A 17,671-nucleotide genomic window follows, 5' to 3' on the forward strand; every position below is an offset into this window, starting at 1 on the left:
TCCCCACATGGTCGCAACAGCTGGAGTTGTGCAGGTCTCCCACGTGGGTGCAGGGGTCCAAGGACTTTGGGCCATCTTCCGCTGCTTTTCCAGGTGCATTAGTAGGGAACTGGGTTGGAAGTGGAGAAGCCAGAAATTGAACCAATGCCTTTGGGATGCTGGTGTTATAGGTGTTGTATGCCACAGGGCTAGACCTACCTTTCGTTCTTCTCGGTAAAATTGTACCAGTGTTGTGGTTGAGTGTTTTCCTGGACTGGCTTTAGTCATACTGTACAGGCTATCAAATACTTGCCACCATCATTATTATTGTTATGCTCATGAAAAAAGCTTTTAAATCTCTCCAACTTAAGGAACCCCTGGTTTCCAGTAAGATGCATGTATGAAGCATAACCTTAAGGAAAATGATGAAATCATTTTAAAGGATTTTTAGTTTTTATCATGGTGTTATTTTTTAAAAAGCCAAAAAGCACCTGCCAAAGAGGAAAATTTTCTCATCTTGGACTGTATAACAAAAGACAGATCGATAAGAAAATATCATATAAATTTAACATGTATTTTATGTTTTTACATAGTTTTTATAAGGAAATGAAAATTCAAAGAAATAGGAATAAATGTATCTAAAAATTATTAGGGAGAGGGTAGAGGAGACAGAAAGTGAGAGAATACTCCCACCTGCTTGTTTACTTTCCAAAAGCCCAAAATGACCAGGACTGGGCTGGGTTGGGACCAGAGCCAGGAACTCAATCCAGGTCTCCCTTTTTGGTGGCAGGGACCCAACTACTTGAGCCACCACCTGCTGCCTCCCAGGGTGCACAGTAGGAGGAAGCTGGAATTGGGAGCAGAGCTGAGAACTGAACATTGGCCTGCTACGGAACACGGGCATCTTAACTCTAAACACTTACTCTCAAGCTTGTATATTTTTATGTTGAGATTTGATGAAGAATGGATAGTCATGGGGAAAAATAATTGGACAGAATGATAAGATTTAATGATAATAAACTAGAGGAAACTTAGTAGGGCCTGTTTGTTCTGATTCTTCTCTGTGCCCTGTATCTTCAGAGACAAGGCTGCTCTTTTCCTCTGGCTTTGTATGGGTTTGTATGAATCGGGATGTTTTGTTAGGTTCATATGTTACAATTAGTTGAGGTCCCTCTTAAATCATTTCTTCACCTACAGGTTTCCTTCCATTGGTTCATCCCCCAAAAGGCTGCTCTGGCAGGCACACTGCACTGATCCGAAGCCAGGAGCCAGGTGCTTCTCCTGGTCTCCCATGGGGTGCAGGGCCCAAGCACTTGGGCCATCCTCCACTGCACTCCCTGGCCACAGCAGAGAGCTGGGCTGGAAGAGGGGCAACCGGGACAGAATCCGGCGCCCCAACAGGGACTAGAACCTGGTGTGCAGGCGCCGTAGGCAGAGGATTAACCTAGTGAGCCACGGTGCTGGCCCCCACACGCCCTCTTAAAAAACTTAAATTTTTAGATTTTGTTTGAAAAAGAGAGATCATCGATCTGCTCACTTATTCCCCAGATGCCTACAACAGCCTGACCTGGGCCAGGCTGATGCCGGGAGCTGGGAACTCATGCCTGGTCTACCACGTGGGCAGCAGGGACTCAAGTACTTGAGCTGTCAACTGTTGCCTCTCAGGATGAAGGCAGGAATCTGGGATGGAAGCAGAGCTGCTGGAGCTCAAGTCAGGCACTCTGATGTGAGCCGTGGGTGGACCAAGAGGCACTCTGATGTGAGCCGTGGGTGGACCAAGCAGGCTCTTTATCACCGCACCAAATGCCACCCCTCTCCTCATGTTCCTTTTCTTTAGAGTTTATTCGTTGAAGAAATGAGTTCTCTAGCAGAGTTTTCCACGTTCTGGATTTTGCTGATTGCTTCCTTGGTGATGTTCAAACCTGTTCCTCTGTTCTCTGTATTTCTGTGGAATTCTTGCTTAGATCCAAGGATTCAGGCTTGAGTTTATGGTAGAACTATCTCATAGGCAGTGATAGTATGTATTTCTGTCAGGAGACCAAAAAACTTGTTGATTCTTTTTTTTTTTTTTTTTTTTTTGGCAGGCAGAGTGGACAGTGAGAGAGAGAGACAGAGAGAAAGGTCTTCCTTTTGCCGTTGGTTCACCCTCCAATGGCTGCCGCGGCCGGCGCACCGCGCTGATCTGAAGCCAGGAGCCAGGTGCTTCTCCTGGTCTCCCATGGGGTGCAGGGCCCAAGCACTTGGGCCATCCTCCACTGCCTTCCCGGGCCACAGCAGAGAGCTGGCCTGGAAGAGGGGCAACCGGGACAGAATCCGGCGCCCTAACTGGGACTAGAACCCGGTGTGCCGGCGCCGCAAGGCGGAGGATTAGCCTATTGAGCTGCGGCGCCGGCCAACTTGTTGATTCTTACCTGACCCATTAGTTCATTAGAGCTTGCTGAATGGCAGTACTCCAGTTACTCCAGTTCTGACATTGTTTCTTTTCTTTTCTTTCTTTTTTTTTTTTTAATTTTTTTGACAGGCAGAGTGGACAGTGGGAAAGAGAGACAGAGAGAAGGGTCTTCCTTTGCCATTGGTTCACCCTCCAATGGCCACCAGGGCAGGCGCACTGCGGCCGGCGCACTGCGCTGATCTGAAGCCAGGAGCCAGGTGCTTCTCCTGGTCTCCCGTGCAGGTGCAGGGCCCAAGCACCTGGGCCATCCTCCACTGCACTCCCGGGCCACAGCAGAGAGCTGGCCTGGAAGAGGAGCAACCGGGACAGAATCTGGCACCCCGATCGGGACTAGAACCCGGTGTGCCGGCGCCACATGGTGGAGGATTAGCCTAGTGAGCCGTTGTGCCGGCCGACATTGTTTCTTGAGATTTAGCCAGAATACTTCTCTGGAAGCAAAATTTTCTTATCACTATTTGGTTAACCTGAAATGCAGTTTATACAACAAAGGCAGGATCACTGCTGGCTTCTTTCCCTTTGTTAGTATTTCTTTTTAAATGAGATTTATTTGAAAGGAAGTATTACAGCGGGAGGAGGAGGAGAGAGCTCCTCCATCTGCTGGTTCACCCTCCAGATGACCACAACGGCTGGGGTTGGACCAGGTTGAAGTCGGAAGTCTGAACTCCAGGTAGGTCTCCCCGCCTGGGTGGCAGGGACCCAAGCCTTTGGCCATCTTCTGCTGCTTTCCCAAGTGTGTTAGAGAGCTGGATGGAAAGTGGAGCATCTGGGACTGGAACCAGTGCTCATGTGGTGCACTGATATCAAAAGTTGGCAGCTTCACTCACTGTGCCAGAATATTGGCCTCTGTTGATATCTCTTAGAGAATTTAAACACAGTAGATATTAGAAGCTGTAGCTTCTTCTTCCCCATCTTGTTTTCCCCTTTTTCCTTTGGTTCCTCTGAAATCTAGAATTTCCCTGTCTCTCTTAAATTCAACTTGGTGGAGCTTTGGAGAGAAAATTGTAGATACATTCACACAAGTGTAAATGACCAATACAGCTCAAAGTGTGGCTACTCTGGAGAGATTTTCTGTATATTTTCCATCAATATCTTAGAGAAAGGAAACCTCTTGGCAGAAAACAGCATTTATGTGAGTACACAGCGTGCTGCTGACTGCTGTGCCTAATGATTTACATATTATTTTTCATAGAATGCCCAAATGACCCTATGAGTAGGTGTTCTTTGTTCCCATTTTACAGATGTGGGAACTGAGGCCCAAGTTGTTTCAATAATTTGCCAACTAAAATGTGACAGAGGTGAAACTGAAATCTGGGGTTGTGTGGCTTCCTAGCCAGACATTCTATCCTGGAATCATGTCCCATTCAGCCTTCTGCGTATCGTTTCAGGCATCTTGAACAAAGAGAAGTGAGTTTGGTGATAGGATGACTTCTCATGCTTGAAATCACCTACTAAGAAGACCCAAGTTACTGTGATATTGTGTATGGCAGAGCCTTGCGATGGCGAATAAAACCCACCACAGAGGCGACAGGGACGCCTTTGCCTAGCTGGCTCCTGTTTACCTTCCCAGATGCTGTTTCCACTGGTTCCAGCCTTCCTGGCCCCTTTCTTCTTACTTAAACTTGGCAAGCTCATTTCCATTTCAGGGATTGTGTCTACTGTTCTTCATGTGGATTTTTTTGAAAATTTTTTTGCTTCATTCAGATATAATTGACAAATGAAATGGTGTAATTTAAGATGTACAATGTGGTGATCTGATGTAAGCATATATTGTGAAATGATTATCACAATCAAGTTACTGTCACTTTACATAGTTATATATAATTTATATATATTTGTGTCTGTAGTAAGAACATTTATGATCTACTCTCGGCATTGTCAAGTACACAATACAATATTGCTAACTAGATTAGATCCCCAGAACTTATTCATCATTTTTATTAGTCCTCGTGATTAACAAATAAAACTTGTACATTTTTGAGTACAAGACAATATTTTTCAATAGGCAAATAGCTTTGCTAGTTCCTTATCTTTCCTTTGGGTTTGATGCCTTACAGCTCCCTTTCAATTCTTTATACAGAACAAAAAGCATTGCTATGAATGATAGTTACTCCACTGTGCTGTGGAACACTACAACCTATTCTGTCTGTGTTTTGATACTTTATCTGTCTTCTGTCTGCCCCGCCCCCAATTCCAAGCCTCTAAAAATCACTAAAGTTCAAATTGACCATTTTTTAAAATCCATATATGAGATCAAAGAAGGAGGTACCTTTCTCTGAAGGGAGGAGAGAACTTCCACTTTGACTACGACCCTGTCTAAATATGATCAGAGTCGGCGAACTCAAAAGGCCTCCATAGCCTTGGCAACTCATGACTAGAGCCTAGGGAGATTACTGACGCCATAAACAAGAGTGTCAATTTGTTAAGTCAACAACAGGAGTCACTGTGCACTTACTCCTCATGTAGGATCTCTGTTCTAAATGTGCTGTACATTGCGATTTAATGTTATAACTAGTACTCAAACAGTATTTTTCACTTTGTGTTTCTGTGTGGGTGCTAAGTGTTGAGATCTTAATATATACTAAACTGATCTGTACATAAAGAGAATTGAAAATGAATCTTGATGTGAATGGAAGGGGAGAGGGAGTGGGAGAGGGCAGGGTCGCGGGTGGGAGGGAAGTTATGGGGGGAAAAAGCCATTGTAATCCATAAGCTGTACTTCGGAAATTTATATTCATCAAATAAAAGTTTAAAAAATCCATATATGAAAGAGAACAGTGTGGTATTTGTCTTTCCTGTCTGGCTCATTTTGTTTAATGATTTCTAGTTTCATCCATTTTGCTGACAGTAGTTTATTCTCTATTATGGCAGAATTCCATTGTGTATATACAACATTATTTTCTTATTCACTCATCCATAGATGGACACCTAGGTTGATTCCATACCTTGGAAATCGTGAATAGTGCTTCAAGGAACATGGAATGCAGGCATCCCTTTGATAGGATGAGTTCCCATTTCCTTTGGGGTCTAATGGGGTCTAATGGCAGATCTATTTTTAGTTGTTTGAGGAACCTCCATAGTGTTTTCCATAACTGCTGTACCAATTTGCATTCCCACCAACAGTGGGTGAGGGTTCCTTTGTCTCCATGTCCTTGCTAGCATTTGTTATCTTTAATCTTTTTATAATAGCCATTCTTTTTTAATAAAGATTTTATTTATTTATTTGAAAAGCAGAGAGAACACAAAAGGCCGAAGCCAGGATGCAGGAATTCCATCCTGGTTTCTCCCATGCAAGACAGGGGCCGAGGCACTTGGCCCACGTTATGCTACTTTTCCAGGTATTAGTGGGGAGCTGGCTTGGAAGCAGATTAGCTGGGACTTGAACTGGAGCTTTAATATGCCATGTGGGAATCGCAAGCAGCAGCTTCACCTGCCGCACAACAGCGGTGGCCTGATGATAGCCATTCTAACTGGAGTGAGGTAATGCAATGTAGTTTGATTTGCATTTCCCTGATACTTAGTGATATTGAATTTTTTTCACATATTTGTCATTTGTATTCTTTTGGGGAATGTCTACTCAAATCCTTTTAAAAGATTTATTTATTTGAAAGGCAAAGTTATAGATGGGCAGGGACAGGGGGAGAGGGTGAGGTCTTCCATCTACTGGTTTACTCCCAAGATGGCCACAATGGCCAGAGCTGCACCGATCTGAAGCCAGGAGCCAGGAGCTTCTTCTGGGTCTCTTACACAGATGCAGGGGCTTAAGGACTTGGGCCGTCTTCCACTGCTTTCCCAGACCATAGCAGAGAGCTGGATTGGAAGAGGAGCCAGCTGGGTCTCGAACCATTCCCATATGGGATGCTGGCATTGCAGGTGGCAGCTTTACCCACTATGCCACAGTGCTGGCCCTTGCCCGTTTCCTACCTGGATTGTTCATTTTTTGGTTGTTGTTGAGTTCCCTAAGTATTCTGGATATTAATCCTTTGTCAGGTGAATAGTGTGCATATATTTTCTCCCATTCTGTTGGTTATCTGTTCACCTGATCATTGTTTGCTTTGCTGTGTAGAAGCTTCTTAATTTCATATAGTCACACTTGTCTACTTATACTTTTGTTGCCCGTGTTTTTGGCTAATCATTTCTTATGTCTTGAAGTGTTTCTTCAATGTTTTCTCCTAGTGATTTCATAGTTTCAGGTTTTATGTTTAGGTCTTTAATCCATATTAAGTTTTTTTTAATAGGATGAGTGATTAGAAGTAAAGTTCCAGTCTTCTGTGTATGAATATAGTTTTTGCTGTACTACTTACTGAAGAGACTGTCCTTTTTCCAGTGTTTATATTCGATGCCTTTATCAAGAATCAGGTGATTAGTGATATGTGAATTAATTCCTAGGTTCTCTATTCTGTTCCATTTTTCTGTGTGTCTGGTTCTATGCTGGTCCCATGCTGTTTCAGTTACACTAGCTCTGTAGAGCTTCTTGAAATCAGTTATTTTGATATTTCTAGCTTTGTTTTTGTTAAGATTGATTGGGCTGTCCTAGGTCTTTTGTGCTTTTATATTGTGTAGTGTTTTTCTACTTCTGTGAACAATGTCATTGGCATTTTGGTAGAAAGTGCCTTGAATCTCTAAGTCACTTTGAGTAGAATGGACATCTGAATAATCGTGGTTCTTTCAACCCATGACAATGGGAGTTCTTCCCATCTTTTTGTATGTATCTTCAATTTCTTTCACTATCATCTTGTAATTTTCATTGCAGAGGTCTTTCATATGCTTGGTTAAATTTATTTTAAAGTATTTAAATTTTTATAGCTTCAGTGAATGAGATAATCCTTATAATTTCTTCCTCACAAGTATAAAATGCTACTGGCTTTTGTATATTGACTTTTTATTTTGTGACTTTACTGAAATTGTCAGTAAATTTCTAAGTTTTTTGGCTGAATTTTTAGGCTTTTCTAAATGTAGAATCATATCACTTGCAAACAGGGATAATTTGGCTTCCCCCTTTCATGTTTCTATGTATTTTCTTTCTTTTGCTTAATTTCTGTGGCTGAAACTTCCAGCACTGTATTGATGAAGAGCAGTGGCCGTGGATGTCCTTGTCTGACTCAAGTCTTAGAGGAAATGCTTTCAGCTTTTCTGCATTCATTATGATGTTGACTGTGGTTTTGTCCTACATAGTCTCTACTATGCTGAGGTTTCTTCCTTCTAGACCTAATTTGCCCAGGATTTTTTTTTTTTTTATTGTGAATGGATGTTGAATCTAATTGAATGCTTTTTCTGCATCTGTTGAGATGGTCATATGAGTTTTGTCCTTCATTCTGTTTTTGTTATGTATTATCTTTATTGATTTGCATATATTAACCATATATGCATACATGAATAAATACCAGTTCAACAAGGTGAGTGATCCTTTTTATGTGTTGTTTAATTTCATTCACTAGTTTTTTTTTTTTTTTTTTTTTGCTAGCATTTTACCCATGTGTGCTGGACTGGGATACAATTTTCTTTCTTTCCTTTTTCTTTTTCATTTTTTTTTTTTTTTGGCATTGTCTAGCTTTGGAGTCAAAGTAGTGCTGGCCTCAAAATCACTATGTTCCCAAAGTTATGAAATGCATGAAGTTGGTATAACTTAAATAAAAGGTTTCTGGGGGGAAAAAGGAGAAAAAAGGAATGTGTTTGAAGGACTTTCATCCCTTTAAAGTCTTTGGAGTAGTTAGAGAAGAATTGGCGTTAGTTCATTAAAAGTCCAAAGTATGCTAAACTAGAAGAAAGAACAGGATATAATGGTGGTTTTAATGAAAGAGAAAATGTTGACTATATAGAAAGAGAAGAATCTGATGGTGAATATGATGAGTTTGGACGTAAGAAGAAAAAGAGGAAAGGCAGTTGGTCCTGCATCTATATTAAAAGAAGTTGAAGACAAAGAATCAGAGGGAGGATGAGGATGAAGATCTTTCTAAATATAAATTAGATGAGGATGAAGATGAAGATGATGCTGATCTCTCAAAATATAATCTTGATGCCGGCGCCACTGCTCACTAGGCTAATCCTCTGCCTAGTGGCGCCGGCACACTGGGTTCTAGTCCCAGTCGAGGCACCGGATTCTGTCCCGGTTGCCCCTCTTCCAGGCCAGCTCTCTGCTGTGGCCAGGGAGTGCAGTGGAGGATGGCCCGAGTCCTTGGGCCCTGCACCCCATGGGAGACCAGGAAAAGCACCTGGCTCCTGGCACCTGCCATCAGATCAGCGCGGTGCGCCGGCCGCGGTGGCCATTGGAGGGTGAACCAACGGCAAGGGAAGACCTTTCTCTCTGTCTCTCTCTCTCACTGTCCACTCTGCCTGTCAAAAAATAAAAAAATTAAAAAAAAATATAATCTTGATGCCAGTGAAGAAGATAGCAGTAACAAAAAGAAGTCAAGTAGAGGGAGTCGCTCAAAGTCTTGATCTTCACTTTCACCGTCTTCATCACACTCATCCTCCCCCTCAAGTTCAAGGTCCAGGTCCAGGTCCTGTTCAAGGAGTTCTTCCAGTTCACAGTCAAGATCTCGTTCCATAGCCGGCGCCGTGGCTCAATAGGCTAATCCTCCACCTTGCGGCGCCGGCACACCGGGTTCTAGTCCCGGTCGGGGCGCCGGATTCTGTCCCGGTTGCCCCTCTTCCAGGCCAGCTCTCTGCTATGGCCAGGGAGTGCAGTGGAGGATGGCCCAGGTGCTTGGGCCCTGCACCCCATGGGAGACCAGGAAAAGCACCTGGCTCCTGGCTCCTGCCAGGATCAGCGCGGTGCGCCGGCTGCAGCGGCGGCCATTGGAGGGTGAACCAGCGGCAAAAGGAAGACCTTTCTCTCTCTGTCTCTCTCTCTCACTGTCCACTCTGCCTGTCAAAAAAAAAAAAAAAAAAAAAAAAAAAAAGATCTCGTTCCAGTTCCAGAGAACATTCGCGATCTCGTGGGTCGAAATCAAGATCCAGCTCTAGGTCACACAGGGGCTCCTCTTCCCCACGAAAAATATCTTACTCAAGTTCATTGTCTTCTCCTGAGAGAAACAGAAAGAGAAGTCGTTCTAGATCTTCTTCATCCTCTGATGGCAAAAAAAGACGAACAAGATCACGGTCACCCGAAAGCCAGGTGATTGGTGAAAACACTAAACAGCCCTGAGCCTAGGGCCAACCCCTACGGAACACCACTACTTTACCCAGGCACCACAGGTCATCTTCTGGATCGTCCCATTCTGGTTCCTGTTCAAGTTCAAAAAAGAAATAATGTATTAAAATTTACATCTTAAAAAAATCCAGTGCAGTGCATGAAACATAATTTTTAAGACGTTGATGTCTTTCTTGGTCAGAAGTGCTAAATCTTCTAGTAAAGGTACAGGTCTTTCATTGCTTTTCAGGACAATACAGCTGTGTTTATTTGTGAAATTTAAAGTAAATTGCATTTTAAGCCATAATGTCCCTAAATAGATGCTCTATTTATTGTTCATTATTTACAGCCATTTGCTTCATTTAAAACCATCTCAGCTATAACAGAGTACTTTGTTTCCTAATTTACATTCTTGCTTTGTTGTTGGTATATATATATATATATATATATATTTTTTTTTTTAATCTATGTCTCTTGTCTGTTGGGTTACCTAGGCTTGTCTGAACTTTCAGCTCAGAGGCAAGACTGGTAAACTAATTGGAAATATGTTTATGTTAATCTGAGAGAAGAAATCAACTTGTTTATGTTGTTAAGCTATGTCAAAGTGATTCTTACCAGAAAAAGTTAAACTAAGTAAGAAAACAGCCAGTTGCAAATTTATTTATATTGAAATTCCCTATTCTGAGGGTGCCTTACAATCATTGTCTTTTTTCCAGCTTTTCTCTTTTGCACCATCACATTTAATACAAAGCAGTGTTGTAAATCACAGAAAGAGAAAGGTGTTACTCTCTTCTTTTTCTGACACAAATTGGGGTAAGAAAAGAAGTCTAACAGTTCATTTCTTTTCTGCTGATATGGTTGCCTACTAGGAAAAACATCTTTCAAAATGTTTGTCTTATGTGATATCTTTTAAAGCTCCAGTTATCAAAATACATTAGGATAGAAAAGGCTAAATCATAGTTAATAAGCAAATTGAAGAAAGCTTTTGGAGTATATTTCTGTTTGGGTTAAAGGCCAACAGATATTGTGAATTTAAGCCAGCATTTGTGTTGAGCTGTTTAAACACATTGCATATAAAGTTTTCTTCTGAATAACAAATGAATGCTTATTTCTGCATGTTGTAATCAGAAATCACTATTTTTCTTTTCACTTGAAATAACTTATGGCTTAAAATGCTTTCAGAGTTTTATTTCCCAAAATTGAAATCTGGTCAGTTGAGCTTCATTTTGTTTTCTGGTTTCAAAAAGAAAAAGATTTCTGTTAACAGTATCTTCAGTGACAATACAAGGTAAGTATATTAAGGGAAATCAATAATTGTGCTTGGGGGCTTTTTGCGCTGATGTATTGCTTTCTTTTTTTCCCCATAACATTGTCTGCTGCAATTTAAATAAAAAGTAAAACATTTTAAGATATTTAGTAGACAGACCAAAACAAAATTATGTTTTTTATTTTGAAGTGAAGTAAATGTGTTTCTCTTCAGGTGATCTAAAGATGAAAGCAAAGCTATGTAGAAATATTTTGATAATTTTTTTCAATGAGCTTCCCCATGTTTTTTATGTTTTAATTTTCTTTGCTATGTTTACTGTAGGTTGCACAAGAACTCTTACTCTCTTGTAATTGTGCCTCAGACTTTTTGAAAGTCCACCTTCTAAATATTCCCAGATGATCTAGATTCCACTTGTTACCATTGGTTTATTCTTGTGCTTTCTGTATTTAAAACTTTGGCTGTTCTAAGCAAGTGCAAGGTTATAAATCTAGCTAATAGTAGTTTACAGACAATTCAGATGATTATGGTTTCATTTGGTTTAACTAAGTTGTACTAGTTCATTTCTTAAGGAAATGTAAATAAAGCCTGTGAGTCAAGCATCAAGTGGTTTTTGTTAGAAATAAACTAGAGATTTAAAAAAAAAAAGTTTCGTAGATTAAGCCAACTGGTTACTGGGTTTTTCTTTGTGGGAGACTTTTTATAACTGATTCAGTGTCATTACTCATTATTAGTCTATTCAGATTTCATGTGTCTTCATGGTTCAGTTTTGGTAAGTTTTATATATTATATAAATCTCCAGAAATTTATCCATTTCTTCTAGGTTTCCCAGTTTTTTGAAATGCAGTTCATAATAGTCCTAATGATATTTTGTATTTTTGTGGGATCAATTGTAGATCTCCTTTTTCATCTCTGAATATGAGTTTCAGCATCATTTTTTCTAGATCTGAGAAGAATGTCTTTGGTATTTTGGTATTGCATTGAATCTATAAATTGCTTTCAGTCATGTGAACATTTTGATATTGATTCTTCAATCCATGAACATGGAAGATTTTTTCCATTTTTTGGTGTCTTCTATTTCTTTAATGTTTTGTAATTCTTATCACAGAGATTTTTGACATCCTTGCTTACATTTATTCCAAGGTATTTGATTTTTTTGTAGCTATTGTGGATGGGATTGATCTGAGAAGTTCTGTCTCAGCCGTGGCATTGTCTGCACCACTATTGTTCTGGAGTCCATCTCTCCCTTTGGACCTATTGCTGTTTGTTTTATAAAACTGTGTGCTCTGGCTTTAGGTTCAAGTACATTTACAATTGTTATATCTTCTGCTTGAATTGATCCCTTGATCATTATATAGTGACCTTATTTGTCTCTTTTCACAGTTTTTGTCTTAAAGTCTATTTTGTTTGATGTAAGTATAGCTACTCTTGTTCATTTTTACTTTCTATTTGCATAAATATTTTTCTGTCCTTTCACTTTGAATTGGTGTGTGTCTTTACTGGTGAAGTGAGTTTCTTACAGGTAACCTTTGTTGGGGCTTATCTTTTTAACCATTCAACCAGTCCGTATCATTTCATTGGAGAGTTTATTCAATTTACATCCAAGGTTGCTACTGATAAGTAATGCCTTGGCATTTAAAATTTGTATTCTGTTTATTTTGACTATCCTTTATTTTTATCAAGTGTGTTTTGTACTGTCACCTATTTTCATTCTTCTTTCTTTGTTTCTGGATATAGGACTCAGTTAAGCTTCCTTTGTAAGGCCAGTTTCATGATGATAGATTCTTTCAGTTTTTGCTTATTCTAAAATTTTTGTTCCTATTTCAATTATGAAAGATAGCTTTTCTGGGTATAGTATTCTTGGTTGGTGGTATTTTTTTCTTTTAGAACTTGCAATATATCTTTCCATTCCCTCTTGACCGGTACATCTCTGCTGAAAAATCTCCCATTAGTTTAATGGGGATCCTTAAAATAACTTGCTGCTTTTTGTCCTGTCATTTTTACAATGTTCTCCTTGCTTGTGCTTTTGACAGCTTGACTAGGTCACAGTGAGAATACTTTCTGGCTTATGTCTGTTTGGCATCCTATGGTCCTCCTTTACTTGGTTGTCCATATATATTTCCCAGGATTGGGGAAGTTTTTAGTTAATAATTCATTGAATGTGTTTTCTATGCTTTTAGTCTTCTCTTTTAAGGATTCCTGCAATTCAAATATTTGGTTGTTTAATGTGTCTCAATGATCCCAGAGCCTATCTTCACTCTTTTTCTTTTTCTTTTTGTCTGACTGGAATGTTTCAAAAGACTTGTCTTCAAGGACTGATATTCTTTCTTCATGATTTGGTTTGTTGTTCAGGATTTCCATTACATTTTTTATTTCATTTATTGAGTTATTCATTCTTAAGATTTAAAAAAAAATTTTTTTTTGACAGGCAGAGTGGACAGTGAGAGAGAGAGAGACAGAGAGAAAGGTCTTCCTTTGCCGTTGGTTCACCCTCCAATGGCCGCCGTGGCTGATGCACTGCGGCCTGCGCACCGCGCTGATCTGATGGCAGGAGCCAGGTGCTGCTCCTGGTCTCCCATGGGGTGCAGGGCCCAAGGACTTGGGCCATCCTCCACTGCACTCCCTGGCCACAGCAGAGAGCTGGCCTGGAAGAGGGGCAACCGGGACAGAATCCGGTGCCCTGACTGGGACTAGAACCCGGGGTGCTGGCACCGCAAGGTGGAGGATTAGCCTAGTGAGCTGCGGCGCTGGCCATATTTTGTTTCTTTTCTTTTTTTTTTTTTTATCAAGTTCAGTGTATTTTTTTAAATTTTTATTTAATGAATATATTTAAGACCTTTATCTATTTGCTTAATTTCTCATCATATTATGCCTCAATTTTCTAATTTTTAACTGTTTGTAATCTCTTGTATTTTTTTGAATTCACTCTTTTTAATTTATGAGGCATTGTGTCAATCTCTTCTTTAGAGTTTGATACTAAAATGATGCTGTCTGTTCATTTTGAGATGTCCTATTGGCTTGCTTTTTCATACTTCTTGTGTCCATATGTTGATATTTGTTCGTTACTTTTTTTTGACAGGCAGAGTTAGACAGTGTGAGAGACAGAGAGAAAGGTCTTCCTTTTTCCGTTGGTTCACCCCCAAATGGCCACTACAGCCCACGCTGCGCCGATCCGAAGGTGCTTCCTCCTGGTCTCCCATGCTGGTGCAGGGCCCAAGCACCTGGGCCATCCTCCACTGCCTTCCTGGGCCACAGCAGAGAGATGGATGGAAGAGGAGCAGCCAGGACAGAATCTGGCATTCCGACCGGGACTAGAACCCAGTGTGCCAGTGCTGCAGGTGGAGGATTAGCCAAGTGAGCTGCGGCGCTGGCCCATATGTTGATATTTGTACATCTGGTAAATCAGTGTGTCTATTGCCTTTATTTAAAATTTATTTTCCTTTTATTGAAAAGTTGAGAGATACAGAGACAGATATTGAAAGATCGTCAATCTGATACTTCACTCCCCAAATGCCCACAATATTTGGGGTTGAGCCAGTCTGAAGCTGGGAATCCAGGAATTCAGTATAGGTCTCTTGCATGTGTGATAGCAAAAACCCCTATAATGAAGCTATCACTGAAGCCTCCTAGGTAGGCATTAGCAGGAAGCTGGACTAGAAGCAGAGACAGGACTTGAACCTAGGCACTGTGACATGGGATACGGATATTCTAACTGACATATTAGCTGCTGCACCAAATGCTCACCCCTGTATTGTTTTTATAGGATGACTTTCATGGACTGAAATTGTTTTTCTGAAGATGTGTCTTTGGCTATCAGTCTGGCAGACTACTTTGGCTTTGGTTCCTGTTGAACACTGAAATGTAGTCATCCTGGGTCATCTTCTAATGTAATCAATGACATTGATAGCAGAGCGGGGAGTGGCTCCATTTGGTCCAGCTGCCCTCAAAGGGAAGGAGGGTGAATAGTGAGATGAGTCCCAATACTGTAAAGACAGGTGACCTGCTTCTAAATTCTGGGGGAGCAGGGTTTGCCCTGCTGTGTCCCTATATTGCAGGATACTGCTTGTGCTAGGTGACAGCGTCACTGTTGCTGTTGGGCCTAGTTGGGTTTGTGAGGCTGCCATTCTATTTAATGTGGTGGATGGAATATCTGTGAAGCCCCATGAATGTGGGGATATGCAGGGACTTCTGTATCTTAGTGCAGTGTGGACTCTGATAGTAATTTATTTCTCAGATGGCTGTCATACTGCTGCAGCCTCTGCTCTGAGAGTTGGGAGGAGATAATATAAGATCCTTCTCTGACGCAAAGCTACTGTGTGGCCCTAATTCTGTGATAGATGTCCCTCTTCATGTATCTGAGATTCTTGATGTCAAGTGTCCCTGGGCACGGGGTCTGCTAAGGCTTTCCTGTCTCCCCTCTCCTTTGCACTGGGGCTTCTCCCCAGCCATGGAACCAGGGTCACAGTTGCCAGTGTGCTTCATGCTTCTCATTATGCTGCCATCGTAGGTCTCTCTGTCCTGTGGGGTTCTTGTGTCTCCCTTGCTGAATCTAAATCTTCTCTTGCAGGCACTCGCCTCAAAATGCAGTCTCTGCTTGTTACTTTGGTTCTTCTCTGTGCCAGTGGAGGTGATTACTGGGCATCTCTGTGCAGCCGTCCCGGGAATCACCTAGTCATCTTATTTTTGGAAGTTTGTCCTTTGACTGACACCTCCCTGTTTTCCCTATTCCTCTGCCTCTGGCAACTGCTATCTATTATCTGTTTTATAGAGTTTGACTTTTTTAGGTCCATGTATAAGTGAAATTTCCCCTGGGTCTTTACACGCTTAGTTGCCCCTTCACATTCAGGTCTTAGCTTAAATGTCCTCCTCAGAGACTTTCCCCTTGACCACATTGTCTAAATCAGCCTCTCCTTACCTCGTAATCACTGCCTTTCCCAATTCTCCATGCCTTTTCTAGCTCTTATTTCTAGTTGAAAGTGTTAAGTGCATTTCCCTACTAGAATGTAGGCAAAACTAGGACCAATTTTGCTCACTGCTGGAGTTCTGATGCCTAGTACAAGGTAGCTAATGTTGTATGGATAAATCAGGTCAGGGTTCCTCTGCTCATTGTACCCTAAAATTACACCTGGGGTGGTGAAGGCCTGTCTCACAACCCTGGTTCCAACACGACTGACTTCAGTTAACCAAGAGACCCACCTTGGTTGTTCCAACATGTTCTTCGATCTTTGAAAGTCAAGAGTCCTGCCTTTTGTGCTCATTAACCAAATCATGATTAAAAAATAGACTTGGTTCCAGCTAGGCATTAGGCTGAGGTATGAGATGATTTATGTTCTAACTAAAATCTATTTAATTGAGCTTGGTCTGAATATTTCTCTCTCTCAACCTACCAAGTTCATATACTGCATCTCATTGCTGGGGTGTTTTGGTGCAACAGTTAAGATGCCACTTTGAATGCCTGTATCCTACTTCAGAGTACATGAGTTTCAGTCCCAATTCCAATCTATCTCCATTCCCAACTTCCTGTTAATGGACACTCTGATATGCAGCAGGTGAAGGCTTGAGTGGTTGGGTTTCTGGCACCTACGTGGGATACCTGGATTGAGTTCCTGGCTCCCAGGAATTTAGGGAGTGAACAAGCAGATGAGAGTTCTCTCTGTCTCTCTGCTTCTCAAGTAAAATAAATAAACACAAATAGAGAAAATCCACCAGCAATGTAATGATATTAGGAGGTAGGGTCTTCAATGGTGATTAGGTCATGAGGGTAAAGCCCCCCCCCCCCCACCGAGTGAATTAGTACTCTTTTTTTTATTTTCAATTCTCTTTATATACAGAAGATCAGTTTAGCATATATTAAGTAAAGATTTCAACAGTTTGCAGCCACATAGAAACATAAAGTGAAAAATACTGTTTGAGTACTAGTTATAGCATTAAATCACAATGTATAGCACATTAAGGACAGAGATTCTACATGAGGAGTAAGTGCACAGTGACTCCTGTTGTTGACTTAACAAATTGACACTCTTGTTTATGGCATCAGTAATCACCCTAGGCTCTTGTCATGCGTTGCCAAGGCTGTGGAAGCCTTTTGAGTTCACTGACTCTGATCATATTTAGACAAGGCCATGGTCAAAGTGGAAGTTCTCTCCTCCCTTCAGAGGAAGGTACCTCCTTCTTTGATGACCCGTTCTTTCCACTGGGATCTCACTCGCGGAGATCTTTCATTTAGGGTTGTGGTTTTTTTTTTTTTTTTTTTTTTTTTTTTTTTTTTGCCAGAGTGTCTTGGCTTTCCATGCCTGAAATACTCTCATGGGCTTTTCAGCCAGATCCTCGCGCCTTAAGGGCTGATTCTGAGGCCAGAGTGCTGTTTAGGACATCTGCCATTCTATGGGTCTGCTGTGTATCTCACTTCCCATGTTGGATCGTTCTCTCCCTTTTTTATTCTGTCAGTTAGTATTTGCAGACACTATTCTTGTTTATGTGATCCCTTTGGTTCTTAGTCCTATCATTATGATCAATTGTGAATAGAAATTGATCACTGGGACTAGTGAGATGGCATTGGTACATGCCACCTTGATGGGATTGAATTGGAATCCCCTGGTATGTTTCTAACTCTACCGTTTGAGGTAAGTCAGCTTGAGCATGTCCCGAATTGCACATAACCTCCAAAGAGCTACCTTTCTCCTCCTTCTACCATGTAAGGTCACAGAAGGAAAGGACTATATAACTGGAGAGTGGGCCCTCACTGGACGCTGAATCACCAGCACCTTAATCTTGGGCTTCCCACAACTGTGAGAAATTTCTATTTATAAACTACTTATTTGAGATATTTTGTTATAGCAGCTCGAAA

The 17,671-nt window shown here is 41.2% G+C and overlaps 1 pseudogene; it reads left to right on the forward strand.

Annotated features, from left to right (window-relative positions):
* Window positions 1-7,800: 7,800 nt before the first annotated feature.
* Window positions 7,801-9,707, forward strand: LOC100343383 (uncharacterized; annotated as a pseudogene).
* Window positions 9,708-17,671: the final 7,964 nt, after the last annotated feature.

Source organism: Oryctolagus cuniculus, chromosome 6 (genome assembly GCF_051225735.1).
Source record: "Oryctolagus cuniculus isolate XC-2025 breed Fujian yellow rabbit chromosome 6, ASM5122573v1, whole genome shotgun sequence".
Classification (NCBI taxonomy): Eukaryota; Metazoa; Chordata; class Mammalia; order Lagomorpha; family Leporidae; genus Oryctolagus; species Oryctolagus cuniculus.